This window comes from Fukomys damarensis, unplaced genomic scaffold (genome assembly GCF_012274545.1).
Source record: "Fukomys damarensis isolate Sample0158 unplaced genomic scaffold, DMR_v1.0_HiC HiC_scaffold_3, whole genome shotgun sequence".
In the NCBI taxonomy this organism is placed as follows: domain Eukaryota; kingdom Metazoa; phylum Chordata; class Mammalia; order Rodentia; family Bathyergidae; genus Fukomys; species Fukomys damarensis.
In genome coordinates this window covers 3,127,479-3,146,327 of record NW_022900915.1, presented here as the reverse complement: position 1 = coordinate 3,146,327, position 18,849 = coordinate 3,127,479, and the positions used below count along the sequence as shown (strand labels likewise).

The window sequence follows — 18,849 nt, the reverse complement described above, 5'->3', positions numbered from 1 at the left end:
TACCATTTCAAAGACACTGAATCTCAGTCAGTTTCTACTTGTCCTGAGGAAAGCAATCCCAAATGTCCTTTAACCATGTAAAATAATATTTTTATCTTCTATTTGATGTTAAGAACAAAACATTGCCAAATTGTACATGTGAATCAGTTCCCATAATTTGCCAAAAATAAAATAAAATAAATAAAAATAGCAAAAATCTCTGCCTTCACTCCTTCTACTGGGTACAGCAATACTTTTCCTTCCCATCTGCAGTAAGCCATCCATTTTTCCTGTGGAGTCACTGTTGAATCATGTTCTCTCACATTTGGGGATCCCATCTGTTGACTTTAGCAATGAACAGCCTAGGCAGAAAATGGAGAAAAAAAATCACAAGTGGGAAACTAAACCTTAAAAATGTGTGAAAAATGCTCAGAAAACACGTACATACATGCACATATTTTAGCAGTTTCCTGGAAACAATGGAAATCCTTTCCTTCTTGAAAGACTTCCCTTCCTCCCTCTGCTCTTCAATTCCCATCCAAAAACCAGGGTTCTGATAGCTGCTGGTGTCTCGGAGCAGTGCTGCGGACCTGGGGCCAGGAATACTTATGCTGTTAGACTGAAATACAAGCCTTTTTAATTAGACCCTAAAACTGCTTTTTAACACTATTTGTGAAGTTCAGGAACTGCACGGCTTTCTGTCATATAGATTCATGCTACCACCAAGCTTTCCTTTTAATTAATACACAAATAAAGCATGCGGAATGGGTCACCCAGAGATGACACATTTATCCTCACTAATGAGAGCAGAGTGCGGGGATGCTCACTTCTTGCCCAAGGCTATGCTGTTTTTAGTTTTTCATCCTGTAATTGTGGAATTTAATAGTTTACCTTGGCTTTTGTGACTAGGAAAAGAGACCCATTTTAGGAGGTTAAAAATCCACTCAGATATGGCACAGTTACAGTTTCCTGTGATTGGCCAGTCTTTAAAAATTTCAAGGTGGATGATTTCTGTCTTTCCAGACTTACTCCCCACTGCTTCCACCAACTTCCCAACTGGTAAGGGTTCGAGTCATTCTAACTGACTGGTGCGAAACACCAAGCCAGAGGCCTGCAAAGGAAATGACAGAATGTGAGTGAAGATGGCAAATGTTAGGAGAGAACAAAGACAACCTTCTATGGACTTGCTCAGTAGGCTTAGCCATGAAGCCTTTATTAAAGTTTCTTTCTAGATACAATGCCACAAATAAAAGTGAGCAAGAAAGAACTCTGCCCTTGAGTGCTGAAACATCGGGTGAGCAAGATGGATGATATAAATAACTGAAATATAAGGTAGACCAAGTTTAGTGAGGAGCATGTGCAACTGTACATGCTAGAGAAAGCTTCTTGAGGAAAGTAGAAAGTCAAAGTAGTTAAATGTTGAGCAAAATATTCCTTTCAGAATTGGGCTCTTTGCATTAAAGATGAAGCAGGAAACAGTGAAGACCCTGAACAAACAACTCTTTAACACCAAGATTGCAGCCAAAGAGACTCTTAATGATGCTGGCGGTTCAGCGAGTGACTGCTGTCAGTCTCAAGAGCCTTGAATGGAAGTTCATGCTTCTTTCCTTATACACCTCTTTTTACATCTACAAAGCTTAATTCCATCACAGTTTCCCTGGGAATAGAGCAAGCAGGATTTACTCAAAGCAGAGCAGTGGAGAGGGTGAGAGCAAAGAGCTCTGGCAGGGCTTTCCAAGTCCCTTATGCGCCTTTAGTGACAGATTACAGAAGTTGTCATGGCTACTCAGGTGCACTGTGTGGAGAGTTACCTAGTTAACGCATAGCTGCCTAACGACACAGTTAACCCAATATTCCCTAGTAACACAGTTAACTCATTGTTGTCCAATTTCATATGGAGATGTGGTCTCCTTTCTCAAAGAAAAATTTTATTTTTTATCAACATTGTTGTTTAACATATTTTCCCCTGTCATTGTATTCCTAGTGTAACATGATTAGGAAGGAATTGTTTAATGGAAAGCACAGAGAGGTGAAAACAAAGGGCTGGCTAAGGACAGTTGCAAATGAAAGCCTGGTTCAGAGACCAAGTGTTTTAGGAGAAAAAAATCTTAAGAGAAATAACCAACATATAAATCTTAAATATTCTTCAGTCTATGAACCTTAGGGGCATCTGACAGTCCTTCATTCTGTACATATATAGAAATTTCACAGTTCGGTGTTCTTTGTCATGACCACCAATAAAGCAAATGAAAACAATCTACCATCTATGTAGAGAATATTAATTTTGTCCTCCTTCTGAGTGGAAAGATACATGTGTATAAGATTATAAATTTCAATGATGAAATGGTTAATATGAGTAAAATTTTGTATTAAAATGTTTTAATAACATGTTTTATTTTGCAACAGATGTGAGCTACATATAGAAAAGTTCATCCTTATAAAGCAACAAGATCCAAATTATTTGTGATTCTTGGTAGTACATAGAAATACTATCTTCTGATGATAAGACTTTATAGGAAGGGAAAATATCTATGATCCAGTCCTGGTTTGTCCACTACGAACACCACTTCCATAGACAAAGTTTTCAAAATTCTGAAAATGTAAACATAGAATCTACTCATTTTTGGTACAGTTTTTGAGAATGGATACAGATACTGTTTGTGGAACTATCTTAAATATTTGCACATTAATATTTAATTAAATAGAATCTTGTGAATAGATGCTTTGAAATGTTAAATTAATAATAAGCAAAAGTAAGCTTCTTACTATTCAGCAGCCTAAAATCTTTTACAAAGTAAACAATCTGCTGTTCAAAAATGCCAACTTAGCAGTGCTTTCACAAGGTTTCATTTCTTGCTGGAGTTGGGCTGCTGTAACTACTGAAGCCAAAATGAATGTGATTTGCCAATATAATTGGCTGTATTAAAGCCACATAAGTCATGATTACCTCAGATACACTCGATGAACTGAAAGCATTGATAAAATTATCCATATAAATATGGGACCAAATATAGTTGAAGACAGTAGATCATTTGACTTTCAAAATCCTCAGGAGCCAAGAACTTATTAAATGTCACCACTAATAGCCTGGTATCACAAACACATAAATCTAGACACTTTAACCTCTTACCTAGTTTATATTTTTTCTTTTTAATTGAGTTTATTGGTACATTTTAGGGATACAGTACAGTTACATTCATTGTTAGGATCTTGTACCTCTACATGACAGGTCTTGGTTCTCATTTTTCCCCTTGTCCCTGCCCTCCCTTCACCCCCTCCTCCCCTCCCCATTTATGACCACTTTATTTCCATCTTTTTATTTTCTCACATTTTTTCTTTTCCTTATTATCCTTCACCTGCCCATCCCACCTTCCCTACACTTTTAGACCTTTTCTTCCCATTTCACAATGTCAGTCATGTCATTAGGATCTTATGTACTATTACAGTTTATTCACACCAGAAAAACTATTCAGTATATACACATGTATTCCTTATTTATTTCACTTAGGAGTATATCCTCAATATGTATCCATTTTCCTATGAATAAATCTAATTTCTCATTCTTTATGGCTGAGTAATATTCCATTTAATAGAAAAACCACATCTTCTTTATCCAATTTCCAACTGATGGGCAGATGAGCTGTTTCCAAGCTTTAGCTATTACAAACTGTGCTGCTATAAACATGGGTGCGCATACATCACTGTGATATGATTCTTTTAGTTCTTTTGTAAAGATACCCAACAGAGGGATGGCTGGGTCAAATGGAACCTCTAGTCCCAGCTCTTTGAGGTATTTCCATATTGATTTCCACAGTGGTTGCACCAGTCTGCACTCCCAGCAACAATGGAGAAGGGTTCCTTTCTCCCCTCAACCCTGCCAACATTTGTTATTGTTTGATTTCTTGATAGCAGCCATTCTTTGTGGGGTGAAGTGGAATCTCAGTGTTGTTTTCATCTGGATCTCTCGAATGACCAGTGATGTGGGACACTTTTTCATATATTTACTTGCTGCTTTTATTTCTTTGTCTGAGAAGTGTCTGTTCATTTCAGATGACCATTTTTGAATTGGGTCTTTATATTTGGGGGGCTGATTATTTTGAGTTCTTTATATACTCTAGATAATAGTCCTTTGAGGAGAAACTGGTAAAAAAAATTTTCCCACATTGTAGGTTGTCTCTTAGTTCTGTTGATGATTTCTTTTGCAGCGCAGAAGCTTTTTAATAAGATGAGATCCCAGTTGTTGATTCTTTCTGCTAGTTCCTGTGCTACTGAGGATTTGTTCATAAAATCTTTTCCCATGCCAATGTCTTCCAGAGTTCTGCCCAACTTATCTTCCAGTAAGTTTAGTGTTTCTGTTTTAATATTTAGATCTTTAATCCACTTGGATTTTAATTTAGTGCATGGTGAAAGATAAGGGTCCAATTTTAATCTTTGGCAGGTTGAGATCCACTTTTCCCAACACCATTTATTGAAGAGGCTATCTTTCCTCACTGAGTATGGTCAGCTCCTTTGTCAAAATTGAGGTAGCTGAGTACGTCTGGAATTGTTTTTGTGTCTTCCAATCTGCAGTTTATATGTTTTCTTAACACCGTTTTTGTTTTATTTTAGAAATGAATCTGCATAAATTCTTTTGTGAGTTTGGGCAATGCAACATGTACTTATTTGAGTCATTTCAAAATTCTTCAAATGAAAAGAGCTCAGATAATGGAGTAATTTTTAGTTAAATTTACTTTAGCTAATCTGCCCTTTAAAAGAAATTACAATTGTTTGAAAAAAAAATACCCACCGAATTTTGCTGTGATGCTGTTTTCTTACAAAATGTATTATTCAGAGATTGAATATACATATGTCAGAATCTTGCTGAGAGTGTGTAGCCTTTTAAAACTAATAGGTAGTAAAATATAACTCAGTGTTTATTTTCAGGTTATTCTTAGCAAACTCTTTTTCATGTTTTTCATTCAAAGTGTCCCAAATTAATGGAATACTGTCAAGTTTTGCTTAGATAGCTTATTTTTTAATTTTTAATTTAATTTTTATTTTTATTTTGGTACCGGGAATCAAGCTTGTAACCTCACACTTAGGAGGTAGTGAGCTAAATCTCCACTAAGTTAAATCTCCAGCCCAATGGCTTATTTCTTTTAAAAGGCAAGGAGGGGTTGTTGAAAAAATTAACTGGGCTCCATAGAAACCAAAATAAGAAACGGCAGCCAATAGGAGCCAAAAGTTCATTCTGGATCTCATTACGGACTCAGCTGAGTTTGAATCTTGGCTTCTCTCTTCTTGCTCGACTTAACTTTTCTTTTTCTGTAAACCAACTGTTTTATAGTCATAAGTGCGTATATATATATATATATATATATATAGCTTGATGAATTTTTATAAAATGAACTCACCGGTGAAGTTATCATCAGATCCATGAACAGAACCACTTACATGGCTAGAAGCCTTGTTTTCTCTCTCTCTGACATATAAGCCCTCATCTTCACAAGGTAGACTTCTGCTATTAACTCAGTTCTACATGTATTTGAACTTGACTTAAATAGAATTTTGTAAATTGTCTTCTTTTGTAGACCTGCCTCTATCACCTAATGAAATTTTTGTGAGACTTATCCATATTATTCTGTACAGTTTCATGTGCTTTCATCATTACATAGGAATCCTTTGTATTAATATGCCACAATTTATCCATCCTACTGTCACTGGAAACTCATATTATTTTTCATTTTGGCAATTTAAAAAGATACTTTTGTGTAGATTATTGAATTTGTGTCTGGTTCATGTTTTTATGCATTTGTATTGGACACCTTCTAGGTAGTAGACATCTCTAGTTGTTGAGCATACATATTTTCATGTAGTAGCACTGCTAGACACATTTGTGGATATACCAACCCAGTGTGGCTGCTCCAATGGCTCTAGATTTTCAGAATGCAACAAGGCAAATGCTACTTAAAATGATAGTAAGATGTTACTATAAAGTAAAATTATATAATAGCAGCACATATTCTGAATGAGGTTTATAACGGATTAAATTTAAGTAAATTAATTACAACTTTTTAAATATAGAATTTTCATTTGATTTTTAAGTACAGATTCCTTTCTCAACAGGAAGAATCTTGTCACTTATATTTTTGCCATGCTATGCAGTTATGATTAATTCCTTATGAGATGACCTCAATACTTGAACCATCTATGTGACTGTTTCTACTTTCTTCTTTTCCATTTGTCTCTCTTTTTGTGTGTCTTATAAATTCTCATTAAATGCTATGGTTTCCCTGAGAAAATCTGAGCATCTTCGGTAATGTACTCTTCATCCAAAAGACATGCTAAGTTGCTTTAACTATGTGTGTCAGACTATGAGAGGTGATTTTCTAATAAGCAGAAATGAACACAGTTAAGAAAAATTAAGAAACATGGAAACATGTTCAAATAAAAGAACAAGTTAAAGCCAGAAGTCAACCATAATGAAAGGTATGTGATCTATCTGGCAGAAAATTCAAAAGAACAAGCATAAGTATGTTTACTCATGTAAGGAGAGCAATGCATGAAAAATATTGAAAACTGTAACATATAGGAAATATCAAAAAGCACCAACAGAAGTCATAGACTTAACACATGTAATAACTGAACTAAAAAATTCAATAAGAAAGGTTTAACAGGCTAGATCAAGTAGAAAGAAGGATTAGAAAACTTAGGAAAATAATTGTTCTATTGTGAAATAAATTCAGGTTTTTAGGTTCTTAGCAACTGTTTTATGCTCAATTCCTCAGATTTTCAATCAGCTTCACTGATGAATGACAAATATTTCAAGGTAGAAGCAGCTCAGATTCTCTGATTTTCTCTTCCCACCAAAGTACTGGTCTCTCAGTCTTGAGCTGCCTTGCTGGCACTGAATGTCAACGTTTTCCTCTCCCACTTTTGAGATGGCTGTGCTCAGTGTCAATACTTCTTAGTAAATATTTCTTGATTTTTTAAGTCTGTCAACCAATGTTTCTTATGAATCAGCAAATAGATTTAGGCAAAAAGAACCATAGTGTATCATGTTTACCTCAATAAGTTCCTTTTCTTACAGAGATATTGGCCCATCAAGGCTGGCTGTTTTGATAGCTTAACAATATTCCCAGCAAATGTTTTTGTGTTTTTTATTATGCAAGTCACTTTACTATAAGTTAGATGAAGCAGAATGTCTCTGATTGAACTTGTCTTCTGCTAGCTGCCAACAGTCTCTGCTTTTTCTTAATTTAGGCTGGAACTTCATGATTTCAGAGTCCAAGTATTCAACATATTTGGAAGGACGCTGAAAGAAATTTTGTTTGTACATTCCAAATTTTTAAGATGAAATCTAGTTCACTCAGCATTATACTTGACAATGGAGGGGAAAACAGGGGTAGTAAGTTATCATATTTAAATCACAGGAGAGCTGAGAAAAAGTTTTCTAAAATAGATTAATGAAACTTGAAGAGAAGAAAATTAGAGTAGTATTCAAAGACAGACTGAGCACCTGGGATGTAGCTCAGTGGTTCCACCACCTGCCTCACAATCTCAAGGACCTGAGTTTGATTCCTGGTACTACTACTACTACTACTACTAGTAATAATAATAATAATAATAATAATAATAATAATAATAATAATAATAATAATAAATAATTAAATAAAAAAGACTGAGCTAATGTGAAGACAGAATCTCAGATATAGAAGACAGAATGGTGGTCAGTGATTATTAAAGGAGAGATCTCTTAAAAATAGTAAGGGTCATAAAAAATCAATCCAACAGTTCCTAGATGATGCAAAGAAGAATAATATAGGACTGATAGGAGTCCATGAAAAAGCAGGACAAAGTACAAATGACATAAAAAACTGTTCACAGAATTAATGACAGAAAACTTCCCAAACAGAGCAAAAATAATTTGACATACAGATAAGTGAGGCATATAGGACTCCAACTAGCCATGATAAAAAAATCTGCCCCTAGACATATAATAATCAAGATCACAGAAAAGCAAAACACTACAAGCAGTTAGAGAAAAGAAATAAATCACATGCAAAGGAAATCCCATCAGAACCACAGAAGATTTTTGACACAAACTCTCAAGTAAAGGACAGCCTGGAGTGAGGTATTTCAAGTCCCAAAAGAAAACAAACTCCAACTTATACTGATGTATCCCACAAAAGAATCTTTCAAAATTGATGGGGAAATAAGATACTTACTTTGATGACAAAGAACACCTGAGAAATTTCATGAATACCAAACCAACACTCTAACCAATTACAAACAATATCCTTGAAAAAGATCATAACCCCATGAGGATCAAACACAGCAAATCCATTTTGCAAGGCAAGAAATTAAAGGGAGGGGGAGATTTAAAAGAGCCAAAAACAGGACAATAACATGACAATGATAAGTCAATGCATATCAGTTATAACCATCAATTTTGGTGGCCTCAATTCACCAATCAAAAGCAATAGATTGGTATAGTGGATCAAGAAGCAAAATCCTATAATATGCTGTATACAAGAAACATCGAGTTCCAAATAAACTCATAGGCTAAAAGTAAAAGGATGGAAAACAGGTCTCTGTGCAACAGGAACCCAGAAAAAGACAGCAATAGGTATCTTATTTTCAGACAAAGTAAATTTCAAGCTAAAACTAATTGAGAGACAAAGGAGGTCACTACATCCTTATAAAGAGAACAATCCAAGAGGAAGAGATGACAATCATAAATATGTATGCCCCAGGGCCAGGGATTTAGCTCCATGGTGCCACTGCCTTCCTCACAAGTGCAAGGTGCCGAGTCCAATAATTCCCAATATATCAAACACTAATGTCCCCAACTATACAAACAAATATTAAAGGACATGAATCAGCAAGTAAGCACTTATACAATCGTATGGGGAACCTCAATACTTCACTGTCACAAATAGATCATCTACACAAAAAATCAACAACGAAATACTAGAACTCAACCAAGCTATTGAACAAATGGACTTAATAGATGTCTACAGAGTGTTTCACCCCACATAATCAGAACATACATTCTTTTCAGTGGCACATGGGTCACTCTCCAAAATAGACCACATACTAGTTCAAAGAACATGTTTCAGTAAGTGAAAATGAATTTAAATTATCCCATGTATATTAGCAGACCACAATGCAATTAAACTGGAGATGAATAGCAAAATATATTATAAGAACTTGAAAAACACAAAGGAATTGAATAATACTCTCCTGAACAACCCATGGGTCACAGAGGAAATTAAAGAAATTGGACAGTTTTCACAATTTAATGATAATGCTAATGCAACATACAGGAATCTATGGGACACAATGAAAGCAGTTCTAAGAGGAAAAGTCTTAGCAGTGAATGCCCGCAATAGAAAATGAAATTGAACTCAAATGAACAACCTAACGGTGAACCTCAAGCTCCTAGAAAAAGAGCAAGACAAACCCAAAGCTCATGCAGGGGAGGAGATTATAAAGATCAGAGCAGAAATCAATGCAATGGAGACTAAGAGAACAATACAAAAAAATTAACAAATTGAAGAGTTTTTCAAAAGAATAAAGTTGATAAACCCTTAGCCAACCTTGTCAAAAAAGGAAAAGAAAAGGCTCAAATCCAAGCAAATAAAAATGAAAAAGATAAAGTCACAACAGATCCAGCAGAAATTTAGGGGCTCACCAGTACCTACTTTGAGAACCTGTATGCTAATAAAATGAAAGACATAAAAGAAATGGACAGATTTATAGATATGTATGAATTACTGAAGTTGAATGAACATAAAAACATTCTAAAAACCCCAATTACAGTCAGTGAAATTGAAAATGTAATTAAAAATTTACCAACAAAGAAAAGCCCAGGTCCTGATGGCTTCACTGTTGAAATCTACAAAACTTTTAGAGGAGAATTATTGCCACTAGTCTTTAAATTTTTCAATGAAATTGGAAGGGAAGCAATACTTCCTGGAAGCATGTGTTACTTTGATTCCAAAACCAGAAAGACCCAACCAGAAAAGAGAACTACAGGCCAATCTTCTTAATGAACATAGATACAAAAATTCATAATGAGATACTGGCAAACAGAATACAGAGGGTCATCAAGAAGATCATACACCTTGGCCAAGTCAGATTTATTCCAGGGATGCAGGAATGGTTCAACATATGCAAATCAATCAATGTAATACACTATATTAAAGGAGCAAAGGACAAAAAACATATGATCATCTCAATAGATGCAGAAAAAGCATTCAACAAAATTCATCACCCATTCATGATAAATACTCTGCAAAAAATTGGAATAGACAGTCTTTATCTCAGCTTGTTAAAGGCTGTCTATGAAAAACCAATAGCCAATATCATATTAAATGCTCAAAAACTGAAAACCTTCACACTAAAATCACGCACAAGATTAGGATGACCACTATCACCACTCCTGTTCAACATAGTTCTGGAAATATTAGCCACAGTAATTAGAGAAGAGAAATAAATAAAAGCAATGAACATAGGAAAGGAAGAAGTTAAATTGTCATTATATGGTGATGATATGATACTCTACATAGAAGATCCAAAAAACTCTGCCAAAAGAACTTCTAGACTTAACTAACACTTTCAGCAGAGTAGCTCAATACAAGGTCAACACTCAAAAATCAACAGCCTTCTTGTACACAAATAACAGTCTCACTGAGAGAGAAATTAGGGAAACAATTCCTTTCACAATAGCATTCCCAATAAATGAAATATCTAGGAATCAATCTAACAATGGAAGCAAAAGACCTCTACACTGAAAATTACAAAAAAAATTACTGAAAAAAGAAATCAAAGAGGATATAAGAAAATGGAAAGACATCCCTTGTTCCTGGGTAGGAAGAACCAACAAAGTGAAAATGGCCAACCTTCCAAAACTGCTATACAGATTCAGTGCAATCCCAATTGAAATCCCAAAAGTATATTTCACAGAACTAGAGAAAACAATACAAAAATCATTTGGAATCAGAAGAGAACTGGAATAGCAAAAGCCATTCTAGGTAACAGAGACATGGCAGGGTGTATCACAATCCTCAACTTGAAACCAAATTGCAAAGCTACTGTGATAAAAACAGCATGGTACTGGCAAAGAAAAAAAAATCCAAGGATCAGTGGAATAGACTAGAAGATGCAGAAACAACTCCAGACACACTCAGCCACCTCATCTTTGACAAAGGAGTCAACCATCCTAAATGGAGGAAAGATAGCCTCTTTAATAAATGGTACTGGAAAAACTGGATTTTAACCTGCCAAAGATTAAAACTAGACCCATATCTTCCAACATTCACTAAACTAAAATTAAATTGGATTAAAGATCTAAATATTAGAACAGAAACACTAAACTTGCTGGTAGATAAGTTAGGTAGAACTCTCAAAAACATTGACATAGGGAAAGATTTTATGAACAAATCCTCAGTATCATAAAAAGTAGCACAAAGAATCAACAATTGGGATCTCACCTCATTAAGAAGTTTCTGCACTTCAAGAGAAACCACCAACAGAGCTAAGAGACAACCTACAATGTGGGTAAAAAATTTTATCAGCTGCTCCCCAGATAAAGGTCCGCTACCTAGAATACTTAAAGAACTCAAAAAAAAAAAAAAAAAAATCAGACCCCCAAATACAAACACCCAATTCAAAAATGGGCATCTATAATGAACAGACATTTCTCAGACAAAAAAGTAAAACCAGCAAATAAATATATGAAAAAAGTGTTCAAAAATCACTGGTCATTCAAGAGATGCAGATAAAAACAGCACTGAGATTCCACTTCATCCCAGAAAGAATGGCTGCTATCAAGAAATTAATCAATACAAATGCTGGCAGGGTTCTGAAGAAAAAGGAACGCTTTTCCATTGTTGGTGGAAGTGCAGACTTGTATGACCACTATGGAAATCAATATGGAGACACCTCAAAATACCAGGATTAGAGGTCCCATTTAACCCAGTTATCCCTGTACTGGGAGTCTTTCCAAAAAAATTAAAATAATCATACCACAGGAATATATGCAAACCTATGTTTATAGTGACAGTTTGTAATAGCTAAAACTTGGAAACAGCCCAATTGCCCATTAACTGGAGACTGGATAAAAAAAGATGTGCTTTTTCTCTAAAATGGAGTATTATTCAGCCATAAAGAATGGGAAATTAGAGACATTTGTAGCTACATATTGAATGCATAAATGAAGTAAATAGGATACACATCTGTAAATACAAAATAGTTGTTCTGGTGTGAAAAACTAAAAGTGTAAATAAGGTTCAAATCGTATAACTAATAATGTGAAATAGGAAGAAAAGGGCTAAAGGAGTAGTGAACATGGGAAGGGTAGGGGAAAGGAAAAAGTGTGAGAAAAAGGAAAAAATGGAAACAACGTCCTTGTAAATAGGGAAGAGTGGAGGGGGTGAAGGGAGGGAAGGGGCATGGGGAAAAAATAAGAACCAAGATACATCAGGTAAAGATACAAGATCCCAATGATGAAAGTAACTACTGTATACCTTAAAAGTACCAATACATTCAATAAAAAATGACTTGATGGTTTTGAAAATGTCAAATGTCTTTGGATGGTAAAAATGCTAAAATTAAGAAGTAATTTTAGAACAATGAAGTACTTCTTGAAATGCAAATATACTGTACTTTTCATAGGAAAGAAAGAACAATTGAAAGGATGGAACCATGAGCCTGGAGAACAGATTTCATTATATCTGTCTGGATTTCAGCGAATCCTGTACGCCTCTGACTCCCCCTCTCTGAGTAGAAGTGTGTCAGGTGTTATCTAAGAGCTAGCGTACCACAGTAAATGGGGTGAACAAGAGAGAGAACAGCTTATTTCCATCCACAGATTTTAAGATCAAGAGACAGTGTTATTGGAGCTACACTTAGGAATTGGACTTTCCGAGTCTCAACTATGCTGAAACATTTACTTAGATAAAATCGTAGGTTTGAAGCTCATGCTATAATGAGATGCAGTTGGGGGAACTTGATAAGGATTTAGTATATTTTGCATGTAGAAAGCTTGTGACTCATAGACAGAAAACAGAGTCCACCAAGCAGCTTCTAAGATGACCCAGAATAATTCCAAAGAGAGCATCAACCATCCCACATTGAGTAAGACAGTTGCTTGTTAAAATTAGGATATAAGAATAAATATAGGAACTGAGTGTGATTACTGAGTCTAGGTTATACAAGCCTCTGTATTTTCTGGCTTTTCCCTTTTATCACTTGCTCTGGAAGAAGCCAGTTGCCAAAACATAAGGATACTCAGAAGTCCTGTGAAGAAGGCCGTATGGCAAGGAATGTAAGACTTCTATCAACAGTCAGAGAGGAACTGAAAGCCCTCCTGCCAACAGCAATGCTAGTGAACAGTCTTAGAAATGGATCTTTCCAGACCATCAAGGTTTCACACGAGTACAACCTTAGCAAGCATTTTAACTACAACACCTTGAAAGGTACCGAGACAGGGCCATTTTGATAATCATCCCCAATTACTGTTCTACAGAGACACAGGGTAATAAATATTTACTATTAAGGCACTACATGTTGGGGTATCTTTTGCAGAAATTGATCACTAATACAATTCTAAAATCAGAAAAGAATACCAGAGATGCATGCTGTACCTGCCTGGTAAGGGCAAGGTCCTGAGTTTGATCCCCAGTAATGGGTAAAATCAGGAAAGAGTAGGGCCAGTGCAGTTGAAACCTTTTAAGCATGACATAATCATAAAAAATGAATTCGGTGACATGTTTAAGTGAAGATTACATAGACTATGTTATAACTTCAGTCTATGGTGAAGAAATTAAATTGTACTGCAATTCAGTTTCATGTTATTAAAGAAGGTTAAGCATATGCATAAGATACTGAGGAAAAAGAGAGACAAATCAAACTTAATTGTTCATTTATTTAGCAAATATTTGTTAAAGAGCTACACCAAACAAGCTACTTGCAATATGTCATGAAGAAAACATTCTTTATAGAACTTGCATTTCGTCGTCTGGGACATTAACAGTGGTCACACTGAAACACGGTAAGTAGGAACTGCAGCTGATTGTGGAGGGAACTGACGCAGAGGAGAACGGAAGGAGGGTTTCAGGAAGAGGCTGCTGGAGGTTGTGACAATGAAAGAGGCACCCTCAGGCCCGCGGGAAGAGAATTTGGTAGACAGGAGACTAGACAGCTGTCCTCAAGCATGTGGGAAAGATTTTTATGGGTTAGGGAAAAAAAACAACAACAGAAAAGAAGAGTGTGAGTCAGAGGAAGTGGGATGATAATGAGATTGAGAAATTAGGCAAAGTTAGTTCCTATCAGCCTTTGGAGGTCATAGGATGAATATGGACTTGACAAAAGATAGTGCGTGACTTCTGAGGTTTCAAAACAGATGGATATTAAGGCCTGGTTTATATTTTAGGGCAACCATTTGCTGCTATTTGAACAAGGACGTATGTCAGTTTGTTTTTATATTTTATAAAATATTTTTAGATTCACAATTTACATTTTGAAGGGGACAGGAGAAAAAACAAGGAGACCAATTATCCATTTTTACAGTGATGCTAGCTAGAGCAAATATGGAATGCATTAGGCTAGTAGTAGTCTACATTCAGAGAAGTAGATGGAACAGAATACATACAGGATTAATTTGAAGATAGCTATAGGAGAAGCTGTTAGATGAAGATGGGAGAGTAGTTCAGTGAGCTACAAAGGGTTCATTTTCCCTTTATAATTAATAAAATGATTTCTTTTTCTGTCTAAGGAATTTTACAGCAAATATTTGAAGTGCTTGTAAAAATTAAGTAAATGCAAATTAGTTTTGTTTCAGTTGCTAAGAAAACTTATTACACCTTTTAAAGCCATCTACAAAGTAAGGACTTAGCGAGTGAGTGAGTAATGCAAGTTATTTTACCTTGTCTAAGGTTTCTAAGAAAGCAAGGAGAGAACACATATGATAATATGTAATAGCGCATCTCACAGATAAAAAATCCAATATTAACTTTCTATTTGGAGATTAATTATTAAAATTCACTGTATGAGCATGTATGTTTATATATATATATTTATTTATATGTAGTAAAGTTTGTTCATTGTAGGTGTTTACTTTTTATTGGTGAACAGAAAAAGACTCTGTCTAGTCTTATGCCACTTTAGTGTTGTATTTTATATTGTCCTCAGCATATTATTTTTACTTTGAGCATCCTTCTCTATTTTTTTCAAGGAAAGAAAGCATTCAGATAAGGTGATTTTCATTATGCCTATTACATCCAGTGAAACAGCTTTTCCAAAAACAACATCTATGTTGTCAAAGTTAGATATCGAATTACCTAGGTGTTGCTGGTAAACATCTGAAATATTACACATTATGTTTTGCTCTAGGTATTTATTTAAGAGCCAATATTCTTCTTAACAATTGTTCAAGGTCATATGTACAATCCTGTCATGTGTTTCTACTAAGAGTTTTACATCTCTTACTTGAAGTTTTATATGATAAAGCAGAATTGAATTTAAGGAGGCATCTGGATTACAAATGCATTTGCCCAGTTAAAAGACAACTGCTTTGTGCAAATACTTTTCTTGCCAGGCCATCCTTACATTTTTTTTAGGATAGAACATATATGAAAGACTTTGGAAATCTGGAAGCCACATTAAACTTGCAGTATAAAATTGCAACACATCCTACTCTTTTTTCCTATAGAAATCTGTACTATGTGAGTTTGTTCCCCTAAAGTGCTATTAACTCTAGTAATTCCTTCCTGTTTTACTTCGTATTCCCTACTTATTCTTGTTTACTTCTTTTTACTGTCTTCAATTCACAAATTATATCTCTTCATAAGTTCAACAACCACCTTCAGTCTTTCGGAATCATATTTTATCCTTTTCTTACCTGGTCATCCTAATGTTTATAATCATGATCCATTATATGTACACAGATTTATTAAAAATTTGTATGTTTAAAGGCATGTTGTTGTAAGAGTGATGATGCATTGCTCATTCTGTAAACAAATGACTCTGCTTGCTTTCTCCTATCCTCTACTTAAACATCACCTTCTTCATATTTTTTTAAGTTTTCCCCAGAATGAGGCTGCACACCCAGTTTTAACATTCTTGTTTCTGACTAACAGCCTTTTAAAGACTAGAACTCTACAATTAAAAAGATGAGACTTCCAGCCTTGGAGCTTTTCACTGCCCTTGGGAACAGCACAAGTTCCTGGAGACACATCTTGGAAGCAGACTTTGTAGCAGTTCCCGGAGGAAATCGCTGCAATCCAAAACCATACTGAGGACTGGAATGTGTTCTTTGTGGACAACAGCTATTAGTTTGGTGTCTGTTTTCTTTCACTTTTTTTTTCCTTTATGATAAAGGAGGCAGAAAAATTTTTATATTGTGTATATTTGTATATGTGTATATACACAATATAAAAATTGGGGGGAAAAATAACAAACTGATTAGTCATGTAACCACAATTCAGTTGAAGAAATAAATACAGCCTGTTCCAGAAAAATAACTTTTGTGTCCTATCCCAAGATATCCTACCTTTCTTTCAAGGGTAACCAACATCATGAATTTTGTATTTATAATTGCCTTACTTTTGTAGAATCTAATTGCCTATAAATTGAGAAATGCTCCAAAGGGGGAAACAGGGCAAAATATCATGTTCATTTTGAGATTTCTTTCTCCTGAGGACATTGACCCTTCAAACTGAGCTGTGTCAGGAGTTCATCAGACTTTGACGAGAATGTTGCGTTTTTCACCAGCTCTTCTAGTTATTCTTGATTGGGCATTTTACTCAGTATTAGCTAGAGCATCAGTTCTAGTGGCAGAGTAATTTTCTGCAGGTAGCTAGTAACGTGACCAGTATATGTGGCATGAATAACCCTGAACTTGGGCTGGGAAGCTCCCTGTGTGAGAGAGGTAACTGTCTACACCTTGCAGAGGAGATGAAGGAAGGGCATTTTAGGTATAAAAACTCAGGGTCAGCTGAGGAGGTGTAAATGGTGACCTGCTCCTGAGAACGACGGTCTTTTCTGTTCTCTATGTATCTCTTCTGAACGCTGAGGCTTGCCAATTCCAAGTGGATTTGAAGTTCCAATCATTTCTTTTCTTTCAGAGCTGGAGAAACAAAATTTACTTTGAAGGCAGCCAAGATGAATGCCATCAGTGTGAGCATCAATGAAAGGCTCTTTTCTATCAACTCCCTCCCCTGCTGTCCCTGCCTCTGAAGCGGGTGTTCAGTGCTGTGTATTCATGGATCCCTTGTCATACACCCTTCACCTGCCAACCTCTCATGCATGGGGGACACCTTGTCTTTCCACATATGACCTTACTCTATCCGGGCAGCAGCAGCCTACTGAAGAGGAGCTGTTCGGATCCCTCCTGCCTCCGGGACTCACCATGGACTTAAGGAGTCAGGATCTAAACCTACAGTATGTCAATTCCCTTTGATGGCAACTCGTCAATACCTGTTACAACTGGAGTTGCCTTAAGTCCTACATCATAAAGATGAATAGGTTATATACATGAGTACCAGGAAATACATACAAGAGGTCTCTGAAAGTAATTTTCAAAAACTTGAAAAAAGTAAAAATGTCAGTCAATGGGGAATGAGTAATCTATGATAGAAAGTCAGCACTTTAAACAAGTGAAAACTAATTTACTTCAAGCTAGGCATGGTGACATATGCCAGTAATCCCAGCACACAGAAGGCTGAGGCAGGAGGATCACTGTGAGTTCAAGACCAGCCTGGGCTACATAGTGAGTTCCAGGTCAGTCTCAACTATATAGAGAGACCCTGTCTCAAAAACAAAAAAATTAATTCACTCTGAGTACATCAACATGGGTACAACACAGATACATAATATTAACTGAGGAAAAGTGCATTATTATCTTATAAATAAAATTTGACTCAAATATATGTCCGAGTATTTGTAATTATCATAATAATAATAGCTAATATTTATACAGGACTTAATATTGAATCTTAAAAGTGCTAACTGTTCTCACACTAATCACAGGAGTGAAACTGTGGTCAACCCCATTTTCCAAAGGACAAAATGAGCAAGCTGAGCAGCTTGCTCAATGACAGGCAGTTAGAAAGCTGCAGCCCTGGCTCCAGTGACTGTGCTCTTCGATGCCACACTTCACTGCCTCATGCAACATCTGCTCCGTGGCACTCTCCTTTCAGGAGGAGGAGAGGGCGGGACTTCCAGTCTTTCAAAAAAAAGAAAGAAGGAAGAGACCCATAGCAAATTCAACATGATATTAAAGTTTGCTACATCTCAGGTGTAACCCATTCATTTTCTATCTATTCAATATATGCATTAAATTGAATTTTTTAAAAATAAGAAATGGATCTCTTGTTTGCTAAGAGAAGCAACCATAAAAATAAAAAATAACTGTATCTTGGTAAAACGTCACTGTCCTAATTAGCAAAATAATGAGGGCTTTTGACTATTTACAGAATATCATTACCTCATAATGCAGAACCCTGGGAAATGAGTCAGACAAGTGCCTAATAATTTTATAACCAAGCAGAAGAAGGCTGAGAGAAGTTAATCATCCTACTAAGGCTGTGGAGATATTAGATACTGAAAAACCAGTTTTGTCACCATGTCATATGATGGTGATAATCGCTCTTCTCATCAAGAAAGGCCTAGAAGTAGACCAGGCATCTTACGGCAGGAAACGAACCCAACAGACAGGACATTAACTCATCTGTTTTGTGTGCATTCCAAAGAGGGAATTGCCTTTCTTCCTCTTTATCAGGTTGGGAGTTAAAGTGTGGGTACCAGCTCCAAAGTCTTCCTTTACCCTCTCCTCACCAAGACCTCCACGCCCGCATCAAATGAGAGTGGTATAGAGGAGACAAC

The 18,849-nt window shown here is 35.8% G+C and overlaps 1 long non-coding RNA gene across 1 annotated transcript; it reads right to left on the bottom strand.

Annotated features, from left to right (window-relative positions):
• Window positions 1–213: 213 nt before the first annotated feature.
• Window positions 214–17,077, bottom strand: LOC104864328. Its single transcript, XR_780850.1, has 3 exons — window positions 16,983–17,077; window positions 428–569; window positions 214–341 (listed from the first exon to the last, which is right to left on the bottom strand). It is a non-coding gene; the product is annotated as an uncharacterized LOC104864328 (long non-coding RNA).
• Between the last annotated feature and the right edge of the window lie 1,772 nt (window positions 17,078–18,849).